This window comes from Phoenix dactylifera, chromosome 4 (assembly GCF_051530095.1).
Source record: "Phoenix dactylifera cultivar Ajwa chromosome 4, Ajwa_hap1_PhDact_Kaust_v1.1, whole genome shotgun sequence".
Lineage (NCBI taxonomy): Eukaryota > Viridiplantae > Streptophyta > Magnoliopsida > Arecales > Arecaceae > Phoenix > Phoenix dactylifera.
Window position 1 is genome coordinate 10,980,793 of NC_143193.1, and position 24,906 is coordinate 11,005,698.

The 24,906-nt window shown below is 39.0% G+C and overlaps 1 pseudogene across 1 annotated transcript; it reads right to left on the reverse strand.

Moving 5' to 3' along the window:
* Positions 1 to 772: 772 nt before the first annotated feature.
* On the reverse strand, positions 773 to 23,498 carry LOC103700686 (putative aldo-keto reductase 2; annotated as a pseudogene). The gene is made up of 5 exons (XR_016400207.1): positions 23,199 to 23,498; positions 22,916 to 23,116; positions 5,608 to 5,780; positions 5,427 to 5,529; positions 773 to 1,348 (listed from the first exon to the last, which is right to left on the reverse strand). The product of XR_016400207.1 is annotated as a putative aldo-keto reductase 2 (transcript).
* Positions 23,499 to 24,906: the final 1,408 nt, after the last annotated feature.

Below are 24,906 nucleotides of genomic sequence, written 5' to 3' on the forward strand. Positions count from 1 at the left end.
TCTTGTTTATTTTAGTAGAATAGTTAATGCTTAGCCTCGTGCTGTAATATCAAAAAGAAAAAAAAAAAAGTTGAGTAATCGCTCTGAACACCTGACCACGTTCACATGGGTATGCATCTTCTTCTCCCATCCATGAAAGAAAGGCATGTCATTGATGTTGGGGCTAATATGTGCAGCCAAATTCTTAATGGGACAACTCCAGCATGTCAGAGTTAATTTGTGGATGGAGACTAGAGAAATATCTCCTTTTCCTAATTCTTAAAGGAAAAGAGGATGAAGGAGAAAGGAGAAGGGAAGGAGAACAGGAAGAAGAAGGGTTTGCGTGGTTCCATTTCTGTCCTTAGATCTAATCGCCCAATGAATTTGTTGACAAGCAGCTCCAGCGACCACTTGAGATTGTCCCACAAATCTGACCCATGAGTGGCTTAATGAGCATAAAGATGAGCAGAGTGAAATCCCCAACTTAACTTCTACCTTGAACTCCAAAGATGATAGGACCCTAGCACTTACATCGACTTTAAGACTAAGTTACATGTGTGAATAATTTCTAAAAACTATTAATAATCAAACAAAAATGTATGTTGCATTTTTGAAACAAAAAAGTAGTTTGCATCACCAAGTGCAATTTCTGTATAAAAGTATTCAAATGTAGTGTTCTCTTGCTTGCGTGCATGCGTGTGGATGGAAGTTAGACAAAAAAAAAAAAAAGAAAGAAATTAGATTAGATAGGAAACCACCATCCATCCTTCCTCGCATGTGCACTCTGTGGTAGTTGATGGCAACAAATAACACATTTTTATTGAACACACTAGGAGTCTTAATGTTACAAAAAGATATTAACTCAGCTTTTATTTTAGGCAAGCCACAAACAGAAGCTTAGCCAGCGTTCACTGCAAATCATGCACATTGGTGAACTCAAACATAAACGCAACAGTCCTTCCATACTCTCAAAATTCATAGATAATTGCTATCAACCTGCAACAAGGCACAAAAAGGCAGGCTGCAAAAGAACCATCATTCAGCTTTCCATGAAGGGAGGAGTATCAGAGTCCCTCCATGTGCTCATTGAAGAAGCATATCTATCACCCTTGACAGCATCTGTTGAAGCATACGACTCAAGTTCCGCCATTTCTTCAGGCGTAAGTTTCACTGACAGTGCTCCAATATTCTGGTTGAAGTTCTCAATCTTGGTGGTGCCTGGTATAGGACAGACATCACTTCCCTGGTGATGAACCCAAGCCAATGCAAGCTGTGAAGGGGTGCATCCCTTCCTCTTAGCCATTTCATTTACGCGCTCAAATATAAGTGCATTTTCCTCGAGATTCCCAGGTTGAAATCTGGGCACACTCTGCAAAATCATTCATCTTTCAATTAATGGAACATGAAACAAAAGGCTCAAATACATACAAACAAGAAAGCAAAGAAAATGTACTCAGACATCAGCCGTGCCGGTGACATTAATAGTTCAGTTATCTTCTTTTGTTAACATAAACAGAATCTACAAAACTATAAAACAATCGAAGAGCAAAATGCCGGAAATGAAAAAGCTCTGAAATGTTTGACCAAAAAAAAGGTTCTAAGATGAACAATTGATCCAGAAGAAGAAACAAGTATGAGATGTGAAAACAAAATTACAGGAAATTGGTTTCTGGGTAACTATAAACAAAAATAACTACTATTTTAATGCAAACATTACCTGGATGTGCCTCTGATTCCATTTCTCCTTTATATGTCTAGGAGGCAATTTGGTTGCATGCAATTCAGCTGCACATAATTCAATGACAGTCTGCAATTCAACTGCTTGCAATTGGAATTGTAGTTGTAGAAAGGGGCCTTGTTTGGTTATCAGTAATTGAAAATTGCAAATGTAATTACAACTGTTTCGTTGTTTGATTTGGACAGAGATACAGTTACCCTACAATTAAACTAGTAAGGCTATCCCTGACAAACAATAAACTATTCGCCTTTTCGATGATAGTATAACATTTATCATATTATTTTTATAATTATAATAGGAAAAATATTGCTACTAAATTATCATTGGCTTAGCATAAGAATAATTACTAATGTAATTACATGAATGTCAAAACAATTTAATCCAATAATAACGAGACACATTGCTATCATATGAAATTATAATTATAATATTTTAATGTTAATGAAATAACAATACTATAATAATCATACAGTATCCTAGTAATAATAGTAACATTATTACAATATTCTAATAATATTAAATATAATATATTTTACAATCATTATATTAATAACTTAATACTATTCTAAAAATATTATATGACAATAACATAAAATTATTATAATATGATAAAACTATTATAACGCAATAATAATATAATATAGTATAATAAAAGTATAGCAATAAAATATTATAATCTTATATAATATTACTATTTATGATAATATCATTATAATAGTATAATATTACTTCATTAATAATATTGCAATAATATTATTATTATTATTATTTTAATTACAAGGATAATGTGGAGAAGAAGGGGAATGTTTGGAGTGGTAAGTGAAACTCTTCTAAAGGACTTTTCCTATTACAAGATTCCTTGTAATTAGAATAACCAATTTTGTTTACAATTTTAATTACAACTTTTGGGACCTTTTCCTGAGTTGAACTGCAACATGCAATTGCAATAGCAGGCCTCCAAACACTAGTTTTGGTTGCTTGCAATTCAATTGGTCAACTGCAACTGTAGGATACGACTTACGGGAAACTAAATAGTCCCTATATATCTCTATTTGCATCCGTATAAGGGTATAGTTATATTGTGCAAATTGCAAAGAAAGGTCTACACTGTAACGATCCAACACCTTAATCCCAAAAGGCTAGTCAGAATGTGTTTGGATTACTTGGCTCTGTTCAAGTACCCAGAATATGTGCGGCGCATAATCAATGTAGAATTAAGTACATGCCCACAAAAGCCCTCACACACTCTCCCTATATAATCTCTTGCATCCTCGCCAGGCCAAAGGTCCAAATAAAATCACAAACACAACAATCAACCAATAGTCAGTCCCAGAAAGGCCTATATTGCAGTGTTCTCTAGTCCATATAGGCTATGAGCCGGGTCCACCTTGATACTATTTCCAACAACCCAGAACCTCATTCAAAAAGATTATTCAAAAGGTACTCTTTAGATACATTGGCCCTGTATAAGTATCTAAGATCTGCCCAATGCATAACTATGTGGGACTAAACACACACCCACATGATCCCTCGTATACACCCACTTGCAAATTTAGTGATAGCGAAAGCAAAACAAAATGAACCACTAGTGTGATATACAAGGATTGAAATGATTACATGTTCTTAAAAAAATATGTGCTTCAGACCCCTTGGGTGTATCACGCCCACCAAATAGTTCTAGCAGCATAGTATGTTTCTTTTTCTTCTTTTTTCTTTCGGGGGGGGGGGAGGGTGTGCTCAAATCATATGAAAACTTACTATAAGCATTTTAAAACTTGGAGATAGAATCCAACAATTTTGGTTATCCTTTTTCAAACCACATAATTGAACTTGGCAATGCATGTGAAGTTCTCTCATTTTAGTCTAATGTCCTAAAACTATGATATGTGCATCTGTATATACATAGATATGGTGTATATGTATATACACATTGATATATACACAATCCCATATTTAATAAATTCATGTTCTGTATGGTAAGAAAGATAGGAAAGGTCACCAGCAAGAAAAATGGAAACCATTTAATGGTCCATTGCATTCTAGAAGATAGCTTTTCCATGTTGCACCTTTAGATATTCTAAGTTCTTTATAAAAAAAATATACAAATAAAGAAAAAGAAAATAAGAACATTGCCATCCATGTTTCATCTCATTGCATTGCACTTGCCAAATGCCATTGTCAACAAATGTCAACACTACAATTTATAAATGCAGAAGTTGTTAAAATATATAGCCTAATGAACTAAAATTATGCACAGTCAAACTATAATTATAATTCGCTTTTGTTGGGATCATGAACATAGGCATGTTGTGATCGAGGCAAAGGCAACAACTCAATGTTGTGTGAACTAGACTCCTGCATTCACCTTATGCAATAGAACCTTAAATACTTATCAAATTATCTGGATATGGATTTTGCAGATTGATGGTGGAGTTGGCCTTTCTAACAATGAATATTATCGACCATAATGGAAGTAGGTTTTTTTTTCTTTCTTTTTTTTTGTCTTTCTCTCTACCTTGCCCTTTAGAGTAAAAAAAGTCCGCAAAATCCTCTCCATTTTCGGCCCTAGAGCAATGGGCCATGTTTAGGCGGTCTAGTCTGGCAAAGTTGGAATGTGGAAGGGATGGGAAGGTTCCAAGCTTGAGTTCATAGGTTGCAGTGCAGATTTTGGCTTCCTTCTCCGACACTGATAGGCCTTGCCGCTTGTTCTTAGAAGTGCATTGTTGTTGGTTGCAAGCAAGGTGGAACTTTTTTTCTCCAAAGATGGAGAGGTTCGGTAGTACAGGAGAAAAGAGTGTCTTAGAACTTGTGAAGATATGGACGAGGATGTTGACATCCTCCATTATCTCTTGGTTAGGCCTTTGACGGGCCTTCATTTGGGCTATGAGCCCTTGTTTGGTTGTTCTGGCCTTTCGGCCTCTTGTTACGTGCTGATCTAGCCCATATTGGGAAAAGAACTATGGTCCCTTGGCCAAAGCCCCTACCAGCTGCTTGCCAAATGAGGCAAGGCGGTTAAACTCACCCATACTTTGTATCAAGTGGCCATTTGAGCCGGTCGCTAGAAAAAGTAGGCATTTTGTTGCCTTTTATAGCTTGGTTAAGGACTTTGGTGGGAAAATAATAATATGAAATGTCATGTTTCTTGTATCCTTGAGCTAATTTGGGGTAGTTGTGGAAAAATATAATGAAACATCTAAACCAAAAAATATTTTACAATATTTTCTACAATAACTACTTTTAACAAACAAATATATGTAATTTGCTAGAATTTTTTTTTCAATATGTTCCTGTATCCTTTTTTGTTTCCCGTTTTTGTAAAATCAGTTACTTGGTTACTCATCCAAATCAAATTCTCTCATCCATGTCCAGGCTACATTGATCCCAATGTGAAAAGGCAGCAATAAATGAAAACGAATGGACACACATAACACATGCATATGATTGTATTACTGTTTTCTAAATGACAAAATGACCTCAGTTTTTGTTTCATCCTTGAATTAACACAAGCAGCAGTCTTAGTTGCTTAACTACCAGATGCGACCAATTTTGATAGGTAGATTATTATGTTTATATGGTCCATTGATCTATCCCGACCATACATTTGATAACTACCAATATCTCATCGCATAATGTACCATTAGCTCTTTTCCAGATACATATATAATTATTTTCCAGATACATATATAATTATTTTATCAGAAATACGCACCTTACGGAAGTCCTGGTCTGACAAAGTATCGGCCATTTTCGGTCCAACAGAAAAGAAACCCCTGCCTAATGGACTATATGCAACAATTCCAATACCAAGTTCTCTGGAAATCTCAAAACAAAAAGTAAGAAAAGCAATATTAGAAAATAAATGTTAGCCACCAATATGCAAACAAACTCACCTGCAAGTGGGAATTATATCTTCTTCAGCATCTCTTGTCCATAAAGACCACTCCAGTTGGACAGCAGTTATTGGATGAACTGCATGTGCCCTCCTGATTGTTGAAGCAGATGCTTCAGACAACCCAATGTATTTTATCTTTCCTTCTTCAACTAGTTTCTTGAGTTCTCCCATCTGATAATGGCAAAAGAAAATGATGATCAATTTACTAACCAACTTGTATTCAGGCAAAAAGGCGTCAAGGTACGAATATGAAAATATAATTTAATATTGGAACCTACAATACCATTCACAAGCAGGATCAATAATACGGTCAAATGATATAGCATTATAGGTTTTACTGACTAAACACGACTGGGGAAATTAAAAAAAATAAAATAAAATAAAATAAACAGGTGCATGATTACAATAAACTCAAATGCTTCATAATTGTTATCCTTCTTATGGCATGATCAGTAAATTATAAAACACATCTGAACGTAGGGTGATTTCACATAGGACAATAAAGTGGCATTGTCCTCATACTAAGCTAGATTACAAGATCAGTCCTATAAACTTCAACAACCAGTGGCAGTCATAGCTTGGTAAAATATAAGCTTCTTCTCGTCATTTGAAAATAAAAATGTTATGCTCCTACTCTTCTTAGACCTTTTTCTTATATGATAATTGTGAGGACCCGTGCGGGCGTGTGTTTAGTCCCACATCGGTTATTCGCTGGGTAGATCTTGGGTACTTATACAGGATCAAGGAACCCAAATAATACCTTCCGGCTAGCCATTTTGGGTGAGGTCCTAGGTTGCTACAAATGGTATCAGAGCAGATCCGGCCCATAATCTATGTGGACTAGGGGACACTGCAGCACGGACCCATTGGGGCTGACCACGGGCCCATCGTGGTGTTTGTGATTAGATTTGAATAGATTTGAACCCTTAGCCTGACGAGGACGTCAGGGCTTGAACGGGGGAAGTATGTAAGGACCCGTGTGGGCGTGTGTTTAGTCCCACATCGATTATTCGCTGGGTAGATCTTGGGTACTTATCAGGATCAAGGAATCCAAATAATACCTTCCGGCTAGCCATTTTGGGTGAGGTCCTGGGTTGTTACAAATGGTATCAAAGCGAACCGGCCCATAACCTATGTGGACTAGGGGACACTGCAGCACGAATCTATTGAGGCTGACCACGGGCCAATCGTGGTGTTTGTGATTAGATTTGAATAGATTTGAACCCTTAATCTGACGAGGACGTCAGGGCTTGAACGGGGGGAATATGTGAGGATCCGTGCGGGCGTGTGTTTAGTCCCACATCGGTTATTCGCTGGGTAGATCTTGGGTACTTATACAAAATCAAGGAACTCAAATAAAACCTTCCGGCTAGCCATTTTGGGTGAGGTCCTGGGTTGTTACAAATGGTATCAGAGCGGACCCGGCCCATAACCTATGTGGACTAGGGGACACTGCAGCACGGATCCATTGGGGCTGACCACGGGCCAATCGTGGTGTTTGTGATTTGATTTGAATAGATATTTAAACCCTTAGCTTGACGAGGATGTCAGGACTTGAACGGGGGGAGTATGTGGGACCCGTGCGGGCGTGTGTTTAGTCCTACATTGATTATTCGTTAGGTAGATCTTGGGTACTTATACAGGATCAAGGAATCCAAATAATAACTTCCGGCTAGCCATTTTGGGTGAGATCCTGGGTTATTACAAATGGTATCAGAGCGGACCCGACCCATAACCTATGTGGACTAGGGGACACTGCAGCATGGATCCATTGGGGCTGACCACGAGCCAATCGTGGTGTTTGTGATTAGATTTGAATAGATTTGAACCCTTAGCCTGACGAGGACGTCAGGGCTTGAACGGGGGGAGTATGTGAAGATCCGTGCGGGCGTGCGTTTAGTCCCACATCGGTTATTCGCTGGGTAGATCTTGGGTACTTATACAGGATCAAGGAACCCAAATAATACCTTCCGGCTAGCCATTTTGGGTGAGGTCCTGGGTTGTTACAATAATACTCTTTTTTACACTTCAGCCTCATGAACATTCCCAACTGGTTCTAAAATGTGATTCTCTGTTGTTACCACCTCATTCGCCTCTACATCACATGCAGATGGACCTTTGCATAACTTCCTTAGCAGTAATAATGATAGAAGACACATTCACATAGTCTACCAACCTCCAAGTCAATTTACAAAAGACCCTTTTAAAATCCAACCACCAAACTAGGATCTCAGTCCATTGTTCGTGCTGAAAAGGTTTCAAGCTCATAGCAGAAAGCTCATCCCTAAGTCACAGATTTCAATTCTTTAGTTCTAACAAAATATCACTTCCCTTTCGTAGCCCATATTATGCCAACATATCATCATGATGTAGAATAAAACACTGTCAGTAACGAATGCTTTTTTTCTAATCAATGGTCATTCTACTTTAACAACTCTCTCATATGAAGACACACCCCATAGGCAATACTTCCCCTACCTAGTGAAACTTTAAGAAAGTAAAAGCATCTCTTATTTTGGTATATTTTTGTCCATCAAGACATAATTAAGGGTAAATATTTTTACCATGTTTTCATATGTTTTCATGAAAGAGGGGTTCGGAAAAGTTTCTTTGACCAAGAAGTGCACAAAGAAAGTACAGATGATAATATGCATTAATAAAATTTAAGAAAGCTTAAATAAGTAAGCTTAAGTAATGAAAGTGAGAAGGGAGAGACAAGAATGCATCATGTTCTAGAAAGCACCTTAAGTTTTAGAAAGCCTATGCCTCTGAGGTGAGGCAGATATTTTAAAAACATAAAAACATGAGCCGGACAATCCAGGTTCTTCAATCAGACATCATGTTCTACGAAGCACAATGTACGTGTTGAAGTCTAACCCAAAAAAAATATATATATATACACCTTGCACAATATTCTTAGGAACAAAACCACATACCTTTTCTTTTCGAAGCAAGATGAAAGAAATTCATGATAAGAAGTAATTTTTAAAAATGAAATTCATTCAATTCCTTTCTCTTGACTCCTAGGAGAAAACATCAACAGCCCCAAACATATGCTGGAGAACTCCAACTACCAAGTTCTCAAGTTAGGCTATCTTGGTCCACACAAACCTTACTCAAGGTTTAGGACTAGGCGTAGGCCAGAACCCATGATCGACCATACCAGCTCAAGCCCCAGCATAGATGAAATCAATTCCAAGCATAATTAGACCAATGACCCTTGTTCTCCTTACATCTACCCCCAAGCACAAACCTTGTGAAGGAAACATTTCCCGAGTTGTCCGATAAAATCGAACGCCAGGCATGAAAAATCAGTTTTAAAATTTTTTATTTTATTTATAATAATTATAAATATTAAATTTAACTTTTATGTAAAATTACCTCAAGCCCGTAGCGGAAGTTGGTCGAGGTAATTTGAATCTGGATCTGGATCTAGATCCCTGAAGGTAGCTCTGCAAGGCCTGGATCTGCAAGCCCTCTACTTCGCATGCACGTCAAGCTTCGCAAGAAGGTTGGATGATGTCTTTACTCGTGCAAAACAATCTTTTGCAAAAGGACCCTTGGAAGAAAGGAAAACTAGAAAAAGGACCTTCCTATTTCTTTCTTTCTTCTCTTTCTTTCTTTCTTTCTTTCTTCGGTTTCTTTCTCCCGTTTGTTCACAGCACGCCTAGGCCGAAGAGACACCCGTCTCTTGATCCTGATCACAGAGGAATGGAAGGGAGGAGAGGACGCCGGACCTGGGCCGAACTCCAAACCACCAGAGAGAGAGAGAGAGGAACTCCTTCCTCACTCTTCTTCTTCTTCACAGAATAAACCTATCTCTCTGTCTCACGTTTTCTTCCCAAGAAAATTTTCTCTCTCACTCCATTCGAGAGGAAACGGTGGCCTACAAATAGGCCAACGCTGAGAGGAGTTAAGAGGCGTAAATGGTCTAGCGTTATTGAATTCATTCATTATCAAATATGAATGAATTTGATAACAATTGTTTCAAAAACAACCGTGGAATAAAACAGTGATTAATGTCAATTATTGCTGGATTTCAAAAATCAAACTGGACTGGAATGTTGGCGGTTCAAAACCGCACATTCCGGTCCAGTCGGCCGTCTGGCCGGAGGCCGGTTGGCCGCGCAATCGACGGTCGGAAGGGTTGCGGACACGTGAAACAGAGAAGCTCTGTTTCATGCGTCCCAGGTGAGTCGGGGCTCACAAAAAAGGTGCTAAGGGTCCATGTGAAGGGAGTGGTCCACGGGTCCATGGGATTTATTCACGGTCAGCAACCACTCTAAATGGGAAAAGTCAACTTGTGATACAAATGGGTTAGCCCATTTGATCATAAGTTAGTCAATTTGGTTCTAAACCAAATTTGCAGCCCATTTGAATGAATTTTTGACCCGAAAAAATTCCACATGAGTCTGACTCATAGGAGATTCAATTGGGTCTAGTTTCGGCTCGATCCAAGTCCGACTTAGATCAGAACAAATACGAAATTAAATCCCAATTAAATCATGATCGAGCCCAATTCCACTAATTTAGACTCAATCAAATCCAATCTCAACAATTGAGTCCTGATCAAGTTCAATTATATTAATTAAAACTTGATTGACCCGAAATACAGACTTAATTAGTTGTTCATCCATGAAATTTAGCATGTACCTCATGTTCAGTGCTAGCTGAACATAGACAGAGCCAAATTCCAAATGACCCATAATTTAATTCTTAATTAAATTGGGTCAAGACCTTCCTACTTAGCTTGACTAATGTGCGTGACTCCGATAGGTTCGAACACTAAGCCGGTAGTACATGGACTACTCCATGAACTAATCGAGGTGACCATCTAGCAATGATACCCGACGTCCGGATAGGTCAAATATGCAAAGCAACATTCAAGAACCTAGACGTATGGTTGTTGCATAATTCATCCCTATGACCTTCGATGCTCAAGATGACCTCAGAGTGGACTGTCGAACTCTGGGTCCGGTCATTCATAGTGTATTTCAATTAATCAAATCAAGTGACTTATCACTTGGTTTACCCTGGCCAAGGTTTTACTGAATTGAAATACAGTGAGACATCAACTCCTAAAATCTGAAGCGGTCAATCCCATCTTGACTCATACACAGACTTCGCGAGTACTTGACTGCACCCAGCATCTTTCCGATCCCTGAATTAGAAATTCAGGTCATCCAGTGCCTAAATACAGTGAGTTGCTTGCAAGTCACCGTGACAGTCTCAGGTCTAAGGGGTACTTATGCCCATACGTTTTACGAGCTAACTCCCGACAGTGGAGTGCTACGCAGGTGAGTCACTATTCAGTGACGATGTACTCCTACATCTCACCTGTATGCCATACAGTGTCTCCACACTCCTTGGTTTAAGAGGACAACCAACTAAATGGCACACAACGACCTATACTTGACATAGCTATCGTCCAATTGACAGCTCGTCATTTGGTCGCGAACTGGTTTAAGGACTAAATGATAAAACCTCTTTTATCCACTAAATTAGTCCTAAGGACTTCATCACAATACACAGGAGTTCAATTTGAAGATGCAACACTTGTGATGAATAGAAAATTGCCAGAATAAATTTTTATTCATTTTAATAAAACATATACATAATTCAATTTCTTACAACTAATAAATTGGCTTTGGGACACAATTCCCAACAACTCCCACTTGGACTAAAACCAATTTGCACAGTATCTTATACCTATCTTCGATTTGTGATAATCGAACTCCTTTACAGAAAGGGCTTTAGTGAATGGGTCAGCTAGGTTCTCCTTTCCATCGATCTTCTGAAGATTGACGTCACCTCGTTCCACGATCTCTCGTACAAGGTGGTAGCGACGCAGAATGTGCTTGGTCCTGTGGTGAGACTTTGGCTCCTTTGCTTGTGCAATGGCTCCAGTATTGTCACAATACAAAAGAACTGGACCGTTGATTGAGGGAGCAACACCAAGTTGATTTACAAACTTCTTGATCCAAACAGCTTCCTTTGCCGCATCTGATGCAGCAACATACTCTGCTTCGCATACAGAATCGGCTACTGAATGCTGTTTGGAACTTTTCCAGCAGACTGCTCCTCCATTCAGGGTAAACACAAATCCAGACATACTCTTACTGTCATCATGGTCTGACTGAAAACTAGAGTCTGTAAACCCCACAAGTTTTAAGTCAGATTCTCCATAGATTAACCATTGGTCCTTAGTATTTCTTAAATACTTAAGGATGGTTTTCACCACCTTCCAATGGTTCTCACCCGGATCAGACTGATACCTACTCGCTACTGCTAGTGAGTAAGCAACATCCGGTCTTGTACATGTCATGGCGTACATAATAGAACCTACTGCAGAAGCATATGGGATTCTACTCATACGCTCTCTCTCTTCGGAAGTTGTCGGACAATCTTTCTTAGAGAGAGAAATTCCTTGGCCTATCGGAAGATAGCCCTTCTTGGAATTCTCCATGTTGAACCGCTTCAACATAGTGTCGATGTACGTGGATTGGGACAATCCAAGCAACCTCTTAGATCTATCTCTATAGATCTTCATCCCTAGGATGTAGGATGCTTCTCCCAAATCCTTCATGGAGAACTGTGATGACAACCAGAGTTTCACATTCTGTAATGCAGGAATGTCATTTCCAATTAAGAGAATGTCATCCACATACAAGACAAGGAATGTGATCACTGAACTGTTAGTCCACTTGTAGACAAAAGGTTCTTCTTCGTTCTTAACGAAGCCATACGTTTTGATAGTTTTATCGAAACGTATGTTCCAACTTCGAGAAGCTTGCTTAAGTCCATAAATAGACTTTTGTAGCTTGCATACTTTGGACTCGTCTGTGGATGTGAAACCCTCAGGTTGTATCATATACACCTCTTCTCCCAGCTCTCCATTTAGAAAAGCTGTTTTCACATCCATTTGCCAGATTTCATAATCCATATATGCTGCAATAGCAAGCATGATCCGAATAGATTTTAGCATTGCCACAGGGGAAAAAGTCTCGTCATAGTCGATGCCATAACGTTGACGATACCCCTTGGCAACCAGACGGGCTTTATAGGTCTCCACCTTTCCGTCTGCGCCTCTCTTTCTTTTGAAGATCCATTTGCACCCTATGGGTTTTATCCCTTCAAGTGGATCAACTAGTGTCCATACACTATTGATTTCCATGGATTCCATTTCGGATCTCATGGCTTTAAGCCATAATTCAGAGTCGGACCTCTGCATAGCATCCATATAGGTGATCGGATCCTCATTGTTCTCATCGAGCTTAATGGGATCTGCGTCTTGGACCAAGAAACCATAGTATCTATCCACTTGACGCAGTACTCTACCTGATCGCCTTAATGGTGCTTCTACATTGGGCTCCAGGTTTGATCTAATTGAATCCGGTTCTGTGGGTTCAGTAGATTGTGTTAAATCTTCCACCTGCTGAACTTCACTAAGTTCAACCTTAGAGGCAACAATTCCTTCACTAAGGAATTCCCTTTCCAAAAAGGTTGCCTTAAGTCCTACGAACACCTTTTGTTCATTAGGAAGGTAGAAGTAATAACCCCTAGTTTCCTTGGGGTACCCTACAAAATAACACTTATCGGACCTAGGACCAAGTTTGTCAGTTTGAGAACGTTTAACATAAGCCGGACATCCCCAAACCCTAAGGTATGAAAGTGTCGGCTTACGCCCAGTCCATATCTCATATGGAGTCTTCTCAACAGACTTACTTGGAACCTTATTTAGTATTATACACGCAGACTCTAAAGCATAACCCCAAAAAGATAGAGGCAGACTAGTAAACCCCATCATGGATCGAACCATGTCTAACAGAGTTCGATTCCTCCTTTCGGATACACCATTGTGCTGAGGTGTTCCTGGAGGGGTCCATTGTGAGAGAATCCCATTCTCCTCTAGATAAGTCAAGAAATCACCGGAAAGGTATTCTCCTCCTCGGTCTGACCGAAGGATCTTAATACTCTTTCCAGTCTGTTTTTCTACTTCATTACGAAATCGTTTGAACATTTCAAATGATTCCGACTTATGCTTCATCAGATAGACATACCCATACCTGGATAGGTCATCTGTGAAGGTTATGAAGTAGGCATAACCATCTTTGGCACTTACGTTCATAGGTCCACATACATCAGTATGTATGAGGCCAAGAACATCGCTGGCTCGTTCACCCTTTCCAGAAAAAGGTGACTTGGTCATCTTACCCAGAAGACAGGATTCACAAGTTGGCAATGATTCACAATCATTGATTTCTAAAATGCCCTGTTGGGCTAACCTGTTTATCCTGTTTTTATTTATGTGACCTAGCCGGCAATGCCATAAATAGGCTTCATTGACATTATCTAACTTAGGGCGTTTATTAGAGGTATACATTACATTCACAGGCAGTGATAGAGTATAAATGCCATATTTCAATTGTCCACGAAAAATTTTAATACCATTCAAAATGATATCACAAAAATTTTCTTTTATTGATAAGCAATAACCATTTTTGGCCAAAAGGCCTACAGAGATGACATTCATTAAAAATGTTGGACAATAATGACAATCATCTAATATGACTACTCTAGATTCAAAAACAAGCTCAATGACTCCTAAAGCTAGGACTGGAACTGATCTTCCATCTCCAACGTTCAGGAATCTTTCGCCACTCTTGAATCTTCTACTAACTTGAAGTCCCTACAATGAATTGCAAATATTAATTGGACTTCCGGTATCCAATACCCAAGCAGTAGAATCATAAATAGAAAAATTACAAGGTGTTATCATATAATTACCTTGTGCAGCAACTGTTTGCTGCTTTTTCTTCTTAGGCCTGTTTGGATCAAGGGACGCTATGTAAGCCGGACAATTCCGCTTCCAATGACCCATCTTCTTACAAAAGAAGCACTCTGCCTTGCTCTTATCGGCTTTACGCTTCTTAGTCTGGCTGGGCTTAGAGACCCCAGCACGAGCTTTTTGCACCTTCTTCTTCTTTCCTTTCTTAAAGGAAGAAAGTCCTGCAGAAGTCCCACCTACCATATTCACCGACTCCTTTTTGAGTTGGTGATCCTTCTCATAGGCCTGCAGTAAACCTAGCAAACCATGATAGGATACTTCAGGTTTAGTCATTCTATAATGACTAAGGAAGGTCAGGTAGGACTTGGGAAGTGAGTTCAAAATGGCGTCCTTGCCCAATTGCTCGTGCAAAGGAAAGCCAAGTTTACTTAGGCGATCGATTTGTTCGACCATATACAATACATGATCGGTGACCGATGCCCCTTCCCTCATGCGGGCATTGAATATAGCGCAGGAGGTCTTATGTCGTTCAACATCATCAGGTGTGCCGAAAGACTTCTTCAACATTTGAAGGATTTCCACTGGCTGCGCTTCCTCGAATTTACGACTAAACTCGTCATTCATCGAGGCCCTCATGATGCAACGCACTGTAGTGCGATCGTTGAGCCACTTCTGATAAGCGTCTCTGATTGCACGTGGTGCATTGGCTGCAGGTTCCTCAGGTGCAGGATCCGATATCACATACAGGATCCGCTCATGCTCTAATACTATTTTCATCTTTCGATACCAGCTATCGAAGTTAGGTCCATTAAGCTTATCATTGTCTAATAGTGTTCGGAGGGACAATGAGTTAGCCATATCTGAAAAATAAAGGAAAAACCCAACTAATCAGTATATGATTTATTTAATCCTAAAGACTTGGACTTTAGTCAAAAGTTTTCTCCCACTATTTTAATCGAATTAATAGCCTTTACCTTTAATTCGAGGAATTACTTTAATTCCCTAGTGAGTACTAGAATCCGCATAGACTGCATACAGGCCCGAGGAAGGCTCGGCCAACCCATTTGCATCTAAGGGTAGGTCTATTACCAATTGTTTCTCTAACCAATTTCTAGTAATCAATTTTGCCCCAGGTGGTAATCAGTAGGCGGAGGCCTCCACTGAAGATCCTGGTTAGGTCCAACCATTAATGAACTAACTCGATGACACTACCTAATGTATGATCAGGCCCGAGGAAGGCTCGGCCAACCTAATCACAATTAGATAGCTCAAAAAGCTATCATATAACGAAGGATAATTCCAGTATTCAGAGGAACACCAGACGGAAGCGTCCTGCATGTTCAACTGTAATATTGGACCCATTATCATTCACCTTAATGGGAGGCTATGATCTAGTTATCTATATAACTTTATCATTTTAAGGACCTAATAATTTAGAGGATTTTAAATGATATGTAACACTGACCGATAATTCTAAATCCTCCCACTGACTTCACCAAATCATATAGAGGACTAGCTCTTATTGGTCTATTAGACACCTAAATCAGTCACACTGATTTTTCTTAATGGCATGGGTGAGTGCCAAGTCTCAAGGTACCTTAATCAAAACTTGATCGACCAAATTGGCCAGGTAAGAGAGATCATGGGAGGGTTACGCCATTAACCTCTTTCCTAGACACCAACTATGTTGGCCAGGTAAGAGGTAGCCCCAATTAAAAACCATGATCAAATGCCGACTTACCTTAGACACCAATTGGTTTATCAAGTTGATTTAGGTTATCCTTGGGAACTCGGGCTCGACCACTAAGCCACAATCAGATCCAATTGAAATGTTTGGATATGATAAACTACAACTATTGAGTTTGATCATTTTATAAACCTTGATTTAGTCTAGTTCAACTATTGATTAGATTAAATCATGTTTCTTAAGTTAGTCCATTTCAATTTGATTTCATGATTAGGTCTAACCTAGTCAACTAATCTGATTGTGCTAACCCATCCCCAAATCCCATGTTCAAATTTAAATTTTAATTCAAATTTCAAATTTTGAATTTTAAATCTTTATTTGAAATTCAAATTTTAAATTTTAAATTCAACATTTAATTCTTTATTAAATGCATTATGATCATGGATTCAAGGTGTCAATTTATTCCAAATATAAACAATTTATATTTAAATTTTGTGGCCACAATAAATTTAAAACTGAAATTTCATAAACATCAATTATGCATAATTTCACAAAAATGAACTATTTATTTTATGATACAAATTTATCTCAATTTTGTGCTAGGACAACCTTTTCACTATAAGGGGTTAACCTTATAGCAGGACAACCTTATAATTCAGCACAAGATTGATATTTTATCAATAAATCTAGATCTAATCTAAATTTAAAAATTAAATCATGCATAATTCTAGATATTATAGGCCAATTCCATCGGCCAACCTGGCTCTGATACCAGTTGAAGGAAACATTTCCCGAGTTGTCCGATAAAATCGAACGCCAGGCATGAAAAATCAGTTTTAAAATTTTTTATTATATAAATATTAAATTTAACTTTTATGTAAAATTACCTCAAGCCCGTAGCGGAAGTTGGTCGAGGTAATTTGAATCTAGATCTGGATCTAGATCCCTGAAGGTAGCTCTGCAAGGCCTGGATCTGCAAGCCCTCTACTTCGCACGCACGTCAAGCTTCGCAAGAAGGTTGGATGATGTCTTTACTCGTGCAAAACAATCTTTTGCAAAAGGACCCTTGGAAGAAAGGAAAACTAGAAAAAGGACCTTCCTATTTCTTTCTTTCTTTCTTCGGTTTCTTTCTCCCATTTGTTCACAGCACGCCTAGGCCGAAGAGACACCCGTCTCTTGATCCTGATCACAGAGGAATGGAAGGGAGGAGAGGACGCCGGACCTGGGCCGAACTCCAAACCACCAGAGAGAGAGAGAGGAACTCCTTCCTCACTCTTCTTCTTCTTCACAGAATAAACCTATCTCTCTGTCTCACGTTTTCTTCCCAAGAAAATTTTCTCTCTCACTCCATTCGAGAGGAAACGGTGGCCTACAAATAGGCCAACGCTGAGAGGAGTTAAGAGGCGTAAATGGTCTAGCGTTATTGAATTCATTCATTATCAAATATGAATGAATTTGATAACGATTGTTTCAAAAACAACCGTGGAATAAAACAGTGATTAATGTCAATTATTGCTAGATTTCAAAAATCAAACTGGACTGGAATGTTGGCAGTTCAAAACCGCACATTCCGGTCCAGTCGGCCGTCTGGCCGGAGGCCGGTTGGCCGCGCAATCGACGGTCGGAAGGGTTGCGGACGCGTGAAACAGAGAAGCTCTGTTTCATGCGTCCCAGGTGAGTCGCGGCTCACAAAAAAGGTGCTAAGGGTCCATGTGAAGGGAGTGGTCCAGGGGTCCATGGGATTTATTCACGGTCAGCAACCACTCTAAATGGGAAAAATCAACTTGTGATACAAATGGGTTAGCCCATTTGATCATAAGTTAGTCAATTTGGTTCTAAACCAAATTTGCAGCCCATTTGAATGAATTTTTGACCCGAAAAAATTCCACATGAGTCTGACTCATAGGAGATTCAATTGGATCTAGTTTCGGCTCGATCCAAGTCCGACTTAGATCAGAACAAATACGAAATTAAATCCCAATTAAATCATGATCGAGCCCAATTCCACTAATTTAGACCCAATCAAATCCAATCTCAACAATTGAGTCCTGATCAAGTTCAATTATATTAATTAAAACTTGATTGACCCAAAATACAGACTTAATTAGTTGTTCATCCATGAAATTTAGCATGTACCTCATGTTCAGTGCTAGCTGAACATAGACAGAGCCAAATTCCAAATGACCCATAATTTAATTCTTAATTAAATTGGGTCAAGACCTTCCTACTTAGCTTGACTAATGTGCGTGACTCCGATAGGTTCGAACACTAAGCCGGTAGTACATGGACTACTCCATGCACTAATCGAGGTGACCACCTAGCAATGATACCCAACGTCCGGATAGGTCAAATATGCAAAGCAACATTCAAGAACCTAGACGTATGGTTGTTGCATAATTCATCCCTATGACCTTCGATGCTCAAGATGACCTCAGAGTGGATTGTCGAACTCTGGGTCCGGTCATTCATAGTGTATTTCAATTAATCAAATCAAGTGACTTATCACTTGGTTTACCCTGGCCAAGGTTTTACTGAATTGAAATACAGTGAGACATCAACTCCTAAAATCTGAAGCGGTCAATCCCATCTTGACTCATACACAGACTTCGCGAGTACTTGACTGCACCCAGCATCTTTCCGATCCCTAAATTAGAAATTCAGGTCATCCAGTGCCTAAGTACAGTGAGTTGCTTGCAAGTCACCGTGACAGTCTCAGGTCTAAGGGGTACTTATGCCCATACGTTTTACGAGCTAACTCCCGACAGTGGAGTGCTACGCAGGTGAGTCACTATTCAGTGACGATGTACTCCTACATCTCACCTGTATGCCATACAGTGTCTCCACACTCCTTGGTTTAAGAGGACAACCAACTAAATGGCACACAACAACCTATACTTGACATAGCTATCGTCCAATTGACAGCTCGTCATTTGGTCGCGAACTGGTTTAAGGACTAAATGATAAAACCTCTTTTATCCACTAAATTAGTCCTAAGGACTTCATCACAATACACAGGAGTTCAATTTGAAGATGCAACACTTGTGATGAATAGAAAATTGCCAGAATAAATTTTTATTCATTTTAATAAAACATATACATAATTCAATTTCTTACAACTAATAAATTGGCTTTGGGACACAATTCCCAACACCTTGGCCCTCCTCAAACAATAAAACTTAGCTTACACTTAACTCTCATTCCCATCCAACCCCTCTTCCATACTCAATGCTATACGGGGAAAAAAAGGAAAAAATGACAAAAAATGAGAGACATATTCAAACTCACCTCCTTTATGAGATAGTTTGGACCAATCCTTTGAGAATCGGGGAGGGACACGAAAGCAATGGGATAGATGTGAAAAGCACTCAGAGACATGCAAAAACAGAGAGAGAGAGAGAGAGAGAGGGTGGGAGAGAGGTGAGAAAATGAGAAAAGAAGAGGGCCACCACCAAATGCCACTCGAATGAGGAAAGTTAGATAGGAGAAAAGATTAGGTTTAGATCCCTGCTTAATACTATTTTTTTCTATTTCTTTTTTAATAGAAGCATGGAATCTGATGCAAAACAGATGCTTGGTTATCTTGTTTTTGTTTTTTTTTCTGAAACAACTTTCATTAGTTTTTAGAAAAAGTAGAAGTGAAATTTTTGCTTCCACTTTTTTTAAAAGTGGGTTTGCACCTCTCTCGTCCCCTTTGCCCGACCTTCTCATGATCAACACCCGACCTCCCTATGTTTGCCTCGAGGACTTAACCCTGGAGCAAGACCATCTCGCCGATATCACCACCGTCGAGCACATTGGCCTCTTCTACCTAGCTTAAGACCAGATCGACTCTGCCACCAGACCCACCTCCTCTCTCTTGCCTTCTACTCCACTCTGCCTCCTCCTATGCCCCCAACGAGCTCCCTGCCTATGATGACAATAACGTCACCTACCAGCCTTGCAACCATCCAAGCAACCACGGCCAAACTTTGCCATGGCCGTCGCCATCTCCGACATCACCCAAACCAACTCCGTCCTCGAGATACTTAGTCAGCGCCCCGACCATGAGGCCATCAGCAATGCTTGTGCCCTGATCGCCAAGATCGCCGAGATCGAGGCCACCCTCACACGGAACCTCAAGAAGATCGTCCATGCCCCAGTGGTACCTCCCAGCCTTAACACGGTCGAGTAGCTTCTCTTGTTAAAAAAAAAAAGTGCAAACCAAACATATTTTTTAATATCAAAAATCTAAAAAAATGGAAATAGAATTCCTTTTTTCCATTTTTTTTAAAAGAAAAGGTGACAATGATGCCAAACACAACCTTAAAATTAGTTTTATTACTTGCTTCTTATATGTTGGCCTTTGATATTTGATCCATAAATCATCCTACTGAAAAGGTTCAAGAAATGTTTCTTTATTTTAAAATTTTAAATTTTGATTGTAGAAAAGGAAAAAAGAATTGAGCTAACACTGGTCAATCAAGGAGGAAACCTCCATATCATCAAGCTAATAATACACTCATCGTCAAAGTCTTTATATATTATAATAAACTTGAAATTCCTTTTGGTAAGTTCTCTTCAACCTACCCCATGTCATACTGAAGTCGTCATCACCAAACAAATATATGCCAAAGAACTAAGCAACAAGGGCAGGTCATGGTATTAGCTTGTAATGAAAGGAAGAAGAGCAGAATGTGCTAAAAATGTAGGCCAGACACCTAAATTTGCATCAATGAAGGTACCACCATAAGAATTTATGGTTTCACAATAATGTGATGATAAGGCTGCAGCTTGAGGAAGATCAAGATGAATGAAAGTGGATGGCCAGATAAGGAGAAAAAACAATAGGCTCGTGACTCTCCTATATGCTCGACATTAAAATCTAATAAAGAGAACTGAGCTTGAGAATTGGATAAATATAAGCTTAGCAACTAAATAAATCTCAAAGAAAAACACCCTTGAGGTGAACCTAAGAAGCCTGATAGAGCTTTGCAATTTCTAGCAGGTACTCTTGTTTTTAGTATGATAGCAAGATTTAGCACCAATCCATGTGACAAAACATACATGACAGCTTCTTAACTTGAGCTAGTCTCCGCTTGAGGGCAGCTCCTGTACCGATATTTGAGGCATTTTTTTAAATTACTTTTACCCTATTATGGATTTTTATACAGGTTACATCTTTCATGCTGACAACATCTTTTCATCCAAAAAGTCAATACATAGCAAACACTTTGATTGCCATGTATGATATAGTTGATCTTTCTATTGAATTAGCTTCTTTGAGCTCACTAAAACAACATAAAAAGAATTGATTGAAAATAAAAAATATATATATCTTTACTACTAGTTCAAAAAGAATCATGTTAGGTCCAGTTTCCTACTCCTAATGAAGTCTAATTAGATTCTTTTAAGTGATGTTAGAGTCTGACAACTTTCATTTATGTGATTAACTAGTCACCATTAGAAATCAATAGGCCACTATCTGTGATGAACCGGAAGGTGCTGCTGCTGATTTTAGTTCCTTATGTCATGGAAAAAAAGGTAAAGTTATGGCATGTAATAATCAACATCAGATATTAATTAGCCATTATCTATGATGAGGCAGAAGGTGCCGCTGCTAATTAATTTTATATATTTGTTTATTGAATAATACTCCAAAATGGCAGCAAAGATGTCCATCACTCAAAAGTGTACAAGGGGTTCTGTCAGCTACTAAGCAGCTAAGATGGAGAGGAGAACTATGCGGCCATGCAAATGTCACATAATGAGAAGAATACTAGTTATAAAGGAATATTGCAATCCTTCCTAACTTTTTTCAGTTAAGCCTGATATTTTTAATCCCTACTGAGTCGTAGATAGAAAAACAATAAAATGGATGTTAGATCCTATGGAGTAGTGAACTCGATGCTCATATAATGAATGATTATTGAAGATCATCTTATGTGACAGTAGTCAGTAAAGCCAGGAAAAAGAAGCACTAACAACACTGATCCAAAAGATGCATGTTGTTCTAGAAAACCTAGCAACCAAAGCAACCAAAAGGATGTGTTTTATTCTTAAGGATCCTTTCCTTTTTTTAGGATTATAAGGAACAATGTATATTCTAAGACTAAAGATAACATCAAGGTTAAATAGTACTCATAGCTCAAGGGAATGATGTAGGGTTAAACTTATAGGTGCCTTAGCACAAAAGCCAAACTATAATAATCAGCATTTCTTTTTGGCGCATCTTCACCAAGTAACTAAATATAAATAGCTCAATTTTTTGGCCACAGTAGGTGTTTTTTCTGGATTCCATTTTATGTACAATTGTTTGATTGCAATCAGAATACGTAGTATCTTTTGGTTTTTTATAAAAAAATATCTTTGTATGAAGTTTTTTAGATGGGTACAGGTTTGCATTAAAACTAGAAGTAAATGCATTTCTGGGATAGTTCAAATTGGTTATATTATTAGATGCAGTAAGTCCCATTGTTTTAGATTGTTGTGATTTTTCTATTCGAGGAAGATTATTGTCCAGATTGCATTAAGAGTTTTGGCTTAGCTATTGCATGATCCTATATAAACAACGCCTATTGGCTTGAACAAGATATCAAGATAAATACCAGGCTTTCTTTATAGTGACAATCACTTTAGTCCTTGCTCAAAAGCATGGTTTGAAGCTATGAGCTTGTTCAACAAAAACAGATGAGATTCCTCTACCTACCCTTCAACTTTGTCTTCCAAACATTTGCAATTACTTCAATATTACAATTAAATCTCTTGAACAAGTACAGATTATTTTTCCTCTCTGAGGTTTGCATTTCTCGAGAACTGCAAAACCTTAAGAGACATTTGGAAGGATGAACTCACCGTAACCTCGATGGGGACCCGAGTGTCAATTCGGTGCTGATGGTAGAGATCGATGCAGTCGACGCCAAGCCTCTTCAAGCTCGCCTCACAGGCGGCCCTCACATACGCCGGATCCCCACGTATCTCCCTCTTCCCATCAGAAAAACTGATACCAAACTTGGTCGCCAGCTCCACCTTCTCCCTCATCCTGCCTTGCAGAGCCTAAAACAAACAACACGCAGGCATCAGGGAAGGACCCATGCGCAAGCCTCCAGTAGCACAAGAAGAGGGCAAAAGGGTTTACCTTGCCGAGGAGAACCTCGTTGGTGAAGGGGCCGTAGATGTCGGAGGTGTCGAGGAAGGTGACGCCGCTGCAGATGGCGTGGTGGATGAGGGCGATCATGTCGGGTTCCGGCTTCGGGGGTCCGTAGAAGGCGGACATCCCCATGCAACCCAGGCCCTGGGCGGAGACCTCCAGGCCCTGGGAGCCCAGCTTCATGCGCCCCACTATCGCCATGGCTCTTGCACTACCTACTGCTGCTTCCTGTTCTGTTTTAGGTTGGGGAAGGCTGGGTTAACACATTGCCTCATCATTTTATACTGTCTAGGGATAAACGGAAGCTCTTGCGTCATTACTCAGGAAAAACCGAATTTAAAATTTAAAAATAAAAAAAAAAAAAAAAAACATGTGAATGCACACCGACGAAAGCACTTGCGTCAGCTTTGTAAATGTTGTAAACCACTAAGATATCTGAAGGATCTTATTTCTTCTTCTTCCCTCCTTTTCTTCTTTCGTTCTTCTTCCCTTCAAAATCAATCAATCATATCTATAATAAAATCATATATCGTCATAATTTTCCAAAATAACATATTCGGTAATAACATGCTATACATCAAATTCATGCATTATGAATAATACCACTCAAAAATCATGAATATAATAATTTTATAATTACTGATAAATTTAGAAAAAATGAAATATTACTTACTTCGTGAGAGAATCCAAAGTATCAATCCAATCAATTTCAAAAATTCTTCGAAAATGTTGGTATTTAAAAATTATATTTCTATCATAATTTATCATGATTATTTTGGAAATAGAAATCCTAATTCAACACTTTCCTAGCCGTTAGATAGTTAATAGAACCATTGTAAGATGAATATAGCTATTTAAACTCGCAAAAAACTAGTTGTTACTGTTGTTAGACATAGTGGGGTCGACTCGCCATTTTCTGGGATCGACTCAAGATTTCGAGAGCTGACTAGTGGTCTTTAGGATTCGTCTCGAGCTTGCTTTTGCTTCTGTTGCGCTCTATCATTTGTCTATGGCACTCTGTCATAGATCTCTCAGTTCAGGGATCGACTCGAGATTTTTAAGAGTCGACTCAATTACTTTCAAGGGTCGACTCTTTAATAGACTACCTTTAGCTGCTTTCTATCTTTCCACTATGGCTATTCTGGGATTGACTCATCTCTTTCTAGAGTCGACTCTAGCTTAATTGGAGGCGGCTCGTGAATTCCATGGGTCGATTTGCCAACATGATAATTTTCTTAACTCTATCTTTTCTCTGTAGCCATTCTGGGGTCGACTCATTTTTGTCTAGGGTCGACTCTAATCTGTCTAAAGTCAGCTCATGAAGTACATGGGTCTACTCGCCAATACGATAAATTCATTGGCTTTCTGTCTGTTCTCTAAGACTATTCTTGGGTTGAAATATAATCTGTTGAAGTCGGCTCGTGAAGGTGCATTAGTCAGCGACAGTATGCCAGAGTCGACTCGTTGCAAGCTTTGGGTCGACTCTTGCGGTAGCTCAGGATGAAATTTTCTATGCTTGTCTATGAGCTTCCAAAGATTGTTTTCATGTTCTTTTGGAGTTAACTTCTCGATGTGGTGCTTCAAATGGATAATCTTTTTTTGAGAGTGGATGAAGGCTTTTATCTTTGCTTTCTGAAATTTATCACTTAAACTCAAAGCAATTGGATTAATTAACTATTGACTCAACTATTTTGCA